The sequence below is a fragment of the Triticum dicoccoides genome, chromosome 2B, assembly GCF_002162155.2.
Source record: "Triticum dicoccoides isolate Atlit2015 ecotype Zavitan chromosome 2B, WEW_v2.0, whole genome shotgun sequence".
Classification (NCBI taxonomy): Eukaryota; Viridiplantae; Streptophyta; class Magnoliopsida; order Poales; family Poaceae; genus Triticum; species Triticum dicoccoides.
Window position 1 is genome coordinate 561,916,861 of NC_041383.1, and position 10,517 is coordinate 561,927,377.

Genomic DNA, 10,517 nt, shown 5'->3' on the forward strand with positions numbered 1-10,517 from the left:
ACGATCAACATGATCTATGCCACCCGCATCCCCAAGCGGGAACGGAAGTGAGCACTACGGGATGTCTATGCGATGGAGCCAATCGTCCCCAAATTCAACCCATGGTCAGCTTGTCCAATCACCTTTGATCGTAAGGATCATCCTACTAGCATCCGTCATGGCGGCTCGGCCGCATTGGTCTTAGACCCAATCATCGATGAATTCCACCTTACGCGAGTCCTTATGGACGGCGGTAGCAGCCTGAACCTGCTTCACCAAGACACAGTGCGAAAAATGGACATCGATCCTTCAAGGATTAAGCCCAGCAAAACCACCTTTAAAGGTGTAATTCCTGGAGTAGAGGCCCGTTGTACGGGCTCTATAACATTGGAAGTGGTCTTCGGATCTCCAGATAACTTCCAAAGCGAAGATCTAATCTTTGATATCGTCCCTTTCCGCAGTGGTTATCACGCACTGCTCGGACGAACCGCTTTCGCTAGATTCAATTCGGTACCACACTATGCATACCTCAAGCTCAAGATGCTAGGCCCACGCGGGGTCATAACAGTCAACGGAAATATAGACCGCTCTCTCCGTACAGAAGAACACACTGCAGCCCTTGCGGCAGAAGTACAATGCGGCCTCCTCCGGCAAACCACCAATCCGGCGACGACAACCTCAAGCTCCGTCAAGTGAGGGCGGAACACCCCGCAACAGGATCAGCAGGCACGCCAAGAGCACGACTAGCAGTCCGGCCTCCGCTCAAATCCCATCAAAGCAACATTCGTGCCACGCGTACACAATTACGCACTCAAAATACCATGGGAACAGGCGGAGGCGTAGCAGTGGCTCAGTCAGTAGTATGGTATTGCTTCGTAACCTTTCCATCTACCTTTAAGGACATTGCTTTAGTGCAGCTTCCCCAGAAGAGCCGGATTGTCGGACTTACATAGGAGAAAAGAACCAAGGAGGCAACAGGCTGTGCGCACAGAAGGAAATACCCAAGTGGAATCTATTTGCGATCGTTATACCTGCTTTATCTATCTGTACGTAGCCTGCCTCTGGATATGATATGTCAAATTATCCTCTTTATCTCCGCTTAATGCATTCATTGTAAACATACGACTAAACGTATTATTCATCAATGGGAGATCATATACAACGTCAGCTTATTATTTTTCTTTGAGAATTTTTTACAAATGTCTATTTAATATTGCATCTGCACACTTTGGTACGTAGAGTTTGCCAGGGGCTTCTTATGGCGCCCCATAATATGGCACGACAAGTCCGAACACTTTCAACAGTGCGGCACCCCGAACTTATAGCATTATATGCATCAGCTCCGAATCATGTCTTGGGTCTATAGTTGGGATAGCCCGGCTCCCTTGTTTTGGTGCCTTGCGTTCCGTTATATCGGCTAAGGTAGCGCAGGGAGAACTACTGCCATTGTGCCCTGGTTCTGCCGGACGAGCACCTCAGTAGAGAAAGCCGAAAACTGACCGGCATGATGTGGCGAGAGCTGGTCGCTATTCGAGAGGTCTTAAAATCCTTAAAGATTTTTTCCGCTTTAGGCGATAAATCGGATTCGTCCGATATAGGCATGTGTAGCGCCCCAATTCGGCCTTCCGGATTCTAGGGGCTTCGCCAAATTTAAAATCATAGACTTCTATGGCTAAGTGAAGGTTATAAAGCCGCATAGTCCGATTGCCTTGTTCGCTGTGCTGGAACCTCCTTAAGGGACCAAACACTTGGATAAAGAGTGTCCGGGTTATCCACGAACACCCCAATACTAGTTACATGGGGGCGGAAGCCGATGACTGGCCTACTTTCAGAATTTGATAAACAACCACAGAGAAGGTAATATTTTAAATAACAAAAGCGCTACTTAGCGCAAGTAACTTCGTATTTAAATTACAAACTTGACAGAAGTGAATTCATTCAAAAATTATGTCCTTGGTACATTCTTCGGCCACGAGACGAGAACCCTTCAAAACGCCATCATAATACTTCTCGGGAATGCGATGCGGCTTGCCCTCCGGCGGCCCGTACTTCACCAGCTTCTCCGCATCCAGCTTGCCCCAATGTACCTTTGCATGGGCAAGGGCCCGGCGGGCACCCTCAATGCAGACGGATCGCTTGATGTCTTCCAGGCACGGACAGACATTCACCATCCGCTTGATCAGGCCGAAGTAGCTGGTGGGCAGGGGCTCACCAGGCCACATCCGGACTATGAAATCCTTCATAGCCACTTCGGCCACCCTGTGGAGTTCGACCAACTGCTTCAGTTGGTCACTCAGAGATGTTGGATGTTCGGCCCCAGCATACTGGGACCAGAACAGCTTCTCCGTTGAGCTCCCCTCCTGTGCACGGTAGAACTCCACGGCGTCTGAGACCCTGCGTGGCAGGTCTGCGAATGCCCCTGGAGAGCTCCGGACTCGTGTAAGTAAAAGAAACGCCTCCTCCACATGTTTGCTTTGCATAAAGAATTTCTTACCCGCCACTATCTTTTTGGCCTCCTGGATTTCCCGCTGTGCCCTCTCGGCTTCGGCCTTGGCGTCTCTTATACTGGTAAGGGCCTTCGCAAGCGCGGCCTCTTTTGCTTTAAGCTCATGCTCCACAGACTCGAACTTTTTGCTGAGCTCCTGGAGCTCTTCTTGTACTTAGCCTACTTCGGGTCTCCTGCTTTTGGCGCTCCTCACGGTCCAAGGCCGCCTTGTGTTCAGCCTCGGACAGCTCTTTCTTAAGAGACGCTGCTTTGGTGGTGGCCTCTGTAACCAAATCACAACGCCTCGTCGTCAGAATAATTAATTTTATTTGTACTTTACTATATGAGAGAGGGGAATTATTCACCTTTGTTCTCCTCGAGCTGCCTCCTTGTGAGGCCGAGCTCTCCCTGTGCCCGCTCCAAGTCCTGCTTCAGGCCGGCGATTTCGGCCGTACGGCCAGCAGCGGCCAACAGCACAGCCTGTTTATTCACATCCAAACTTAATGTTAGGCTCCTGCAGAATATAATTGACCCTCCGTTTGGTTTTTCCTTCCGAACACCAAACAGAGTATCAGGGGCTACTTCCTATCGGGTGGTAATTCCACACATTTTTACTTACCTCAAAACCTGTCAGGAGGCTGGTGCAGGCTTCGGTTAGTCCGCTCTTGGCGGACGAAACCTTCTGAATCACCGCACTCATAAGAGTACGGTGCTCTTCATCTAGGGAAGCGCCGCGAAGCGCTTCCAGCAGACAATCCGGTGCCTCGGGCGCAACGGAAGTCCTCGATACAGACGGCCCTCCCTCCCTAACGAGGGGCTACCCGCCTGAGTCTGGAACCACTGAAGGCTCCGGAATAGTGTTCGGCTAAGAGCCCGGCTTGCCGTGGATCTTATCAACACGATCCGCGGGGATCTTGAACCCCGCGAGTCCAACGTCTGGAATGCCGCCTTGAGGCGCCTCCAGGGCCACCTCCACCATCTCTGGGAGCCTTTGGGACAACATCTTCGTGTCATCCGCATGCCAAGGAGAACTGGCTGTCGGGAGTGAGTTCATTACTGACTCACTCAAGGAACCGTCCGAAGACGATACCGTGGGATGGGCCCTAGCTGGACTGCATACAAGTTCGGCGTTATAACAAAATTGTGAGGCAAAATTACGATGGAGTGCGGATACTTACGATCGCACTGAAGGCTTCTTCCTGGGCAGCCACCCTTCCTCGCTATCGGTGGCGGTGGCGGAGTAGTCCGGAAGGGACACTTTCCCCTTCTTGGACGTCCCAGTTTCCCCCACCGGGGCGGCCTTCCTCTTTCTCTCCCCCCCAGTACGGGGAGGTGGAGTTTCTTCTTGTTTTCCCCCGCTTCCATGGAAGGAATCAACCTCATCGTCATCGGACGACAAGGGTATGACAGCCTTGCGCCGGGGGCCTCTCCTGGTCCCCTGGTCCGCCCTCTCAGGCCCCTTGTCCTCTCCGGATGGGGCGGCCTCCTCCTCTTCTTCTTCTTCTTCCCCTTCGGGGGAGGAGTGCGCCTCGTCGTCTTCGGACGAGGCTTGCGGAACCTTATGCCGGAGACCCTTTCGGGTCCCTGGGGCCTTCTATCGGCCTTCTTCTCCGGCCCTTTATAGGGCACCGGGACCAACATCTTCGTCAGAAGATCATTAGCTGGGCTTTCTGGCAGCGGAGCCGGACAGTCAATCCGCTCTGCTGTCTCCACATAATCCTGCACAAATATATACAATTACTTAAGGCTCCCCCAGGAATGTATTGGGAAAAACCGAATCCGGTGGTGGCTTGAGAACTCACCTGAATAGGACGCCGTGCAGCGTGGAGCCCACGGTCCTCAGATATGGGAGGAGGTACTTCAGAGGCCTTGAACAACGCCTTCCATGCGTTTTTGTGCTTCATGTCGTAGAGCCTCTGAAGCATCTGGTGTTCGGCCAGGACGAACTCCCACAGATTGAATGCCCGCCTTTGGCACGACAGAACCGGCGAACGAGCATGACCTGGATCACGTTGACAAGCTTGATGTTCTTGTCCTTCATGCCCTTGATGCAGGTGGTGAGTCCGGTCAGCTCTGTAGATTCGCCCCATAGCAGGCCCTTCTGTTCCCAGGAGGTGAGCCGCATAAGGGTTCCAGATCGGAACTCGGGGGCCGCCACCCAGTTGGCGTCGCACGACTCGGTGATGTAGAACCACCCCAATTGCCACCCCTTCACGGTTTCCGCAAAGGAGCCGTCAACCAGGTGACGTTAGGCATTTTGCCCACCATGGCTCCTCCGCACTCCGCTTGCTGGCCGCTTACGATCTTCGGCTTCACGCAGAAGGTTTGCAGCCACAAGCCGAAATGAGGCTTGATGCGGAGGAAAGCCTCGCATACGACGATGAACACCGAGATATTGAGGATGAAGTTCGGGGCTAGATCATGGAAATCCAGCTCGTAGTAGAACATGAGCCCGCAGACGAAGGGGTGGAGTGGAAACCCCAGTCCACGGACGAAGTGGGCTAGAAACACGACCCTCTCGTGGGGTCCTGGAGTTGGAATGACCTGTCCGTCGTCTGGTAGCCGGTGCGCTATGTCTGCGGCCAAGTATCCGGCCGCCCGAAGACTTGCGATGTTCTTCTCCTTCACGGTGGAAGCCACCCATTTGCCTCCTGCTCCGGACATGTTTAGCTGTGCGGAGAAGACTTGGACTAGGGCGCTGGAGCTCGGGGAGGCAAGAGTGGGCAGAGGAGGAAGAAGGCGTGGGTAAGAATGAGGAACTCTTATCCCTTTATAGAGGCGACGAAAGCGGTGCGCCTCCCCACTAGCCTGTTGAGAATCGCTTACTTCCCAAGCGCCACGATTGATGGAACGGGGGGATTACCCATACCCGTATTGATGAGATCCCGTGATAAGGGGACATGATCTCTACTTTGACAAGACGTGTCAAGAAAACCGCCTCACAATACGCGCTGCGGCTGGTTGTGGAAAAACGGTTCGAATAATAACCTGGCTGTAATGGCATATCATGTTGTCTAAAAGGTTGTCAGCTGAAGTATCGTTCTCTCTACGGTGGTATGTGAAGATCATTTTGCAGATTCGGACACTGTCTACGTGTTCGATAAATAACCTTGGAGTATTCGGAGAAGGAACCCGCCTTGCAATGCCGAAGACAAGACTGCGCGCTAGACTCATCGTCATTGAAGCCTGGTTCAGGGGCTACTGAGGGAGTCCTGGATTAGGGGGTATCCGAACAGCCGGACTATATACATTGTCCGGACTATCGAAGTGTGAAGATACAAGACTCAAGACTTCGGCCCGTGTCCGGATGGGACTCTCCTTTGCGTGGAAGACAATCTTGGCAATCCGGATATTATATTTCCTTCCTTGTAACCGACTCCGTGTAAACCCTAGCCCTCTCCGATGTCTATATAAACCGGAGAGGATGGTCCTTAGAAGGCCGATCACGATTACAATCATACCATCATAGGCTAGCTCTTAGGGTTTAGCCTCTACGATCTCGTGGTAGATCTACTCTTGTACTACTCATATCTTCAGTATTAATCAAGCAGGAAGTAGGGTTTTACCTCCATCGAGAGGGCCCGAACCTGGGTAAACATTGTGTTCCTTGCTTCCTGTTACCATCAGCCTAAGACGCACAGATTGGGACCCCTACCCGAGATCCGCCGGTTTTGACACCGACAACGATGCCGGTGTCTTGGCCTTGATGCTCGGCATGAAGATATCGTCTTCGTATTTGCTTTCCTCGGTCCATAAATAAGTATGCTCTCGATCAGTCCTTAGGAAACTTGCACTCTTATGCTGTTGCTTCTTCCACCTAACTTGCAACCTAAGGAGTTCTTTCCGTATCTCCTCAAAGGTCCTTGCAGGCCACCCGCACCTTCTTAATGCGTGAGCCAACTCATTCAGCATGGTGTCACTACTGATAAGTTCGTCCCATTGAATTATCCTATTGTCTATCTCAAAATTGCTGGCTAACCTCACAAGAGATTTCGACATACTCGGGTGGAAACTACGATCGAAAGGATAATGAGGATGGGACATCTTGACGAGACTACAATGCACTGCTTACCAACCCTTTCTGTATGGGAGGGTTTTTTATAAGTAGAGAGGAGAAGTATGGCGGGAAAGAAGATGGCGGGAACAGAAGGGGTGGCAGGAAAGAAGATGGCGGGAACAGAAGGGGTGGTGGGAAAGAAGTTGGCGGGAACATAAGGGTTGGTGGGAGAGACGATGGCGGGAACAGAAGGGGTGGCGGGAACATAAGGGTTGGTGGGAGAGACGATGGCGGGAACAGAAGGGGTGGCGGGAACATAAGGGTTGGCAGGAACAACAGGGTTCGAGGGAAAGGCATGGAAAGCCATGTTTGGAACTAATCACCTACCTGGTGGACGACTGAACTAATTATCTTCCTGCTGGACGATTAGTCCTAATAATCTTCCTCGTGGACGACTGCAACTTATCATCTACCTGGTGGACGACTACATCTTATCATCTTCCTGCAAGACGACTGGTGCCAAACCTTGTGGACGACTGCCCAGTCGGCTTCCTGGTGGACGGTTGGACACTAATCGTCCACCAGGAAGACGATTAGGTCCAGTCGTCCTCCAGGAAGACGATGCCGTATTATTTGTGCAAAATATCAAAACGGTGTATTATTTCTGCAAATTAATAAAAAAATGTATTATTTTAAAAAAATTAGCTAGCTTATGCGTTTGATAGCATACTTTTACAAGTATGTCTCTGATCGCTAGCTTCTAATAGGCTAACAACTATTAGTTTTTTTTTCTTATCATATTTTGCGTTTTTCACAAAAATATTATTCATGAATTTACATAAATATTTTCAAATTAGATTTTTTTAACGAATCAAAAATGTATACGGTGAACAATCCTTTAACATATGATGACCATTTTCTAAATATGCACTAACTTTTTTAGTATAAATTGAACATTTTTAATATACAATGAGCTTTTTTGTATATGATGAACTTTTTTAATTATACACAATGATCATTTCTTTAATATGCACTGGACATTTTTTAGTACACACTTAACCTCTTGTGAGATACGATGAACTTTTTTTTTAATATATGGTGGTGAACATTTTTATAATATGCACTAAATTATTTTAAATTCATAATGAACAATTGATTGTGCATTAAAAAATGTTCATGGAGTAGAAAAATATTCACGATATTCAAAATTTGTTCCCAGATTCAAAAAATGTTCGCAAATTCAAAAGAATATGTTCACAAATTTCCAAAATATTCATAATTCGAAAAGGATTTAGGAATTATGAAAAAGAAAAAGGAAAGGAAATAAAGAAAAAACAAAAAGAATTTTAACAAGTAAACTATAGTCACTGTTGGAAGTCGAGAGTGGACTTGCAACAGGAGGAAAAGTACTACGGGCTCAGTTGCGACTCGAGGTTGGACTTACAACTGGAACAAGTACACGAAACTATGATGTCCGTTGTGAGTCGAAGTGAACTTGCAACTGGGATTGAAATAAATGGACCAGTTGTGAGTCAGAGGTTGGACTTGCAACTGGGACAACAACAAAAGACCCAAGTTACGAGTCAAGGGTGAACTTGCAAACGGGATGAGAACAAACTATGTCCTAGTTGCGAGTCGAGGATGGACTTGCAACTGGGACAACTACACAAAACTACGATGCCACCTGCAAGTCGAGGGTGCACTTGCAACTAGCAAAACAAACGACCCAGTTGCGAGTCACAGGATGGACTTGTAACAGGGACAACAACAAAACTATAGGCCCAGTTGCGAATCGATGATGGACTTGCAACTGACACAACTACAAAACTATGAGCCGAGTTGCAAGTAAAGGGTGGATTTGCAACTGGGATCATACAAACAACATGCCTAGTTGCGAGTCATGAGTGGATTTGCAACTGGGACAACTATACAAAACTATGATGTCCATTGTGAGTCAAGGGTGGAGTTGCAACCGAGATGTAGCGATTGCGATCCCAATGGACCGAAGTCTCTGTGCTTAAGTGTCATCCCTGGATTGGTAATGCTGACACACACAATACTCGAGGAATTATAACAGAGTTCAATCACACACTTATTACATCGAGTCCTCATAAAGAGTATGATTACACAAAAATATCATGGCCGAAGGCCATCTAAACTAAATAACTGCGGAAGCTTCGAAGGTAAATGAGTCCATCAACTCCAACGGCATAGCTGAGTGCACGACAACGACCAATCGCACCTTATTCATCGTCTGAGTAGTCTGCAACATGAGACGTTGTAGCCGTGTAGGTCAGCACATTGAATATGCTGGCAGAGTTACACTGTACAACAATGAATGCAAGAACTATATCTACATGCAATATTTGGCTAGTGGAGGCTCTAAGTTTATGATTTTGCATAAAGCTAGTTTTTCCCTACAACAAAGGAATAAATGTTTTATTTAAACTACTCCCAAGTTGTACCAATATTTGAGAAGGTTCCTCCGACTCAAATCCCAAATAAAACAAGTGTCATCATTAAACCCAATTCAATTAATTTATGAGTGATGAGATCAAGAATAATATCCAATTCCAGATACTCAAGATGTCCACAACCGGGGACACGGCTAACTATGATTAGTTTATACACTCTGCAGAGGTTGCACCCTTTTCCCCACAAGACTCGACCACATCCATGATTGGAAGATCGATACAGAGTCTTTATGAACCATTAACTCTCTACTCCGGGCAGACCGATACACCTACTTTCCCATACATCTGCTAGTCCACCTCTTCGAGAGCTCATACAACTTACTCAACTATGCCAGATTCCATAATGGCTTGTGGCTGCACATGGAAGTTTCTGGGCATTAAATATCATATGATCCCTTTGAGCCTGGGTGGCGAACTGAGGAAAAATCACACGGGTATTCCGGGATTTCCTAAATGGACAAACATTGGATTCTCCAGGTGCCCCAACCAATCGACCCAGATGTGTATTAAAGTTGCCACCTTAATGTTATCCAAGATTAATAACTCTCATAACTTCCATGTGAATCACGATCCAATCCCCGTCTACCAGCATGGCTAAGCAATAATAGTGCATAATGTATATTCCCGGGGTGATCAAAAGGTATTAGGTTCCTACCCCAAGTACTACAACCAAACCACATGTTCCCAATCCTCTCATGCAAATATTTGAGGGGCATAACTAATGCATAGTAAAAACTGGGTATAGAAGAGTATGCTCAAAGTGTAACTTGCCTTGCTGGCGATCTGCAAACTCTAGGGATTCGTAGTAACAAGCTTCGCACTCTGGGTAATCTAGCGTAGACAAACAACAGCATCTCAAACGAAAAAGAGAGAAATTAAGAAAATATCCAAGTAAAACTCGAAACAAGTGAACGACTAAACTAAACAAAAAAAACCTAACATCATTATTTTTATGTGGATTAGATCTTAACAGTAGGTACATGTGATTAGCTACGATTTGCAAAAAGAATCAATTCAAACGGAGTTACAAAATTCGGGATACAAACAAAACAAGATCGAATAGTAATCTGAACTAAACTTAAATTTTAATTTGACAAAATCATGTTCAAGTTGGTTTACTGGAACGAAGAGATCGTTACAAAGATTTAGGCATTGGTTTCACCTAATTTTGATAAGCGAGCTAAAAGTTATGCTAGTTTTAAGATGAGGGGCTAAATCATGAGAAAATTATTCGCGGATAGGTCCCTGGCCGAAAATAAAACTAAAAAGAAAAATCTATAGAACGAACGTTCGCTAATAGAACTAAACGAACGAATTCGTTCGTTATTATGAACTAACAGGTGAACGTTCACTAACTAAATGAAATAAAAACGAAAAACCGATCTAAAAAACCGAGAAAACCGAACGGTCGGGAGGGTTTTCATACCGGTCTTTGCGGTTTTTTGAAGGTGGCGGCGGCGAACTCCGGCAGCGGCGTCGGGCGTGGCGACGGGGCGGGGTGGGGTCGGTTGCGGCGACACTGGCGACGGCAGTGGGCGACGGCAGCGCGGCTGCAGTGCGGCAGTGGCGACGTGGTGGAGAG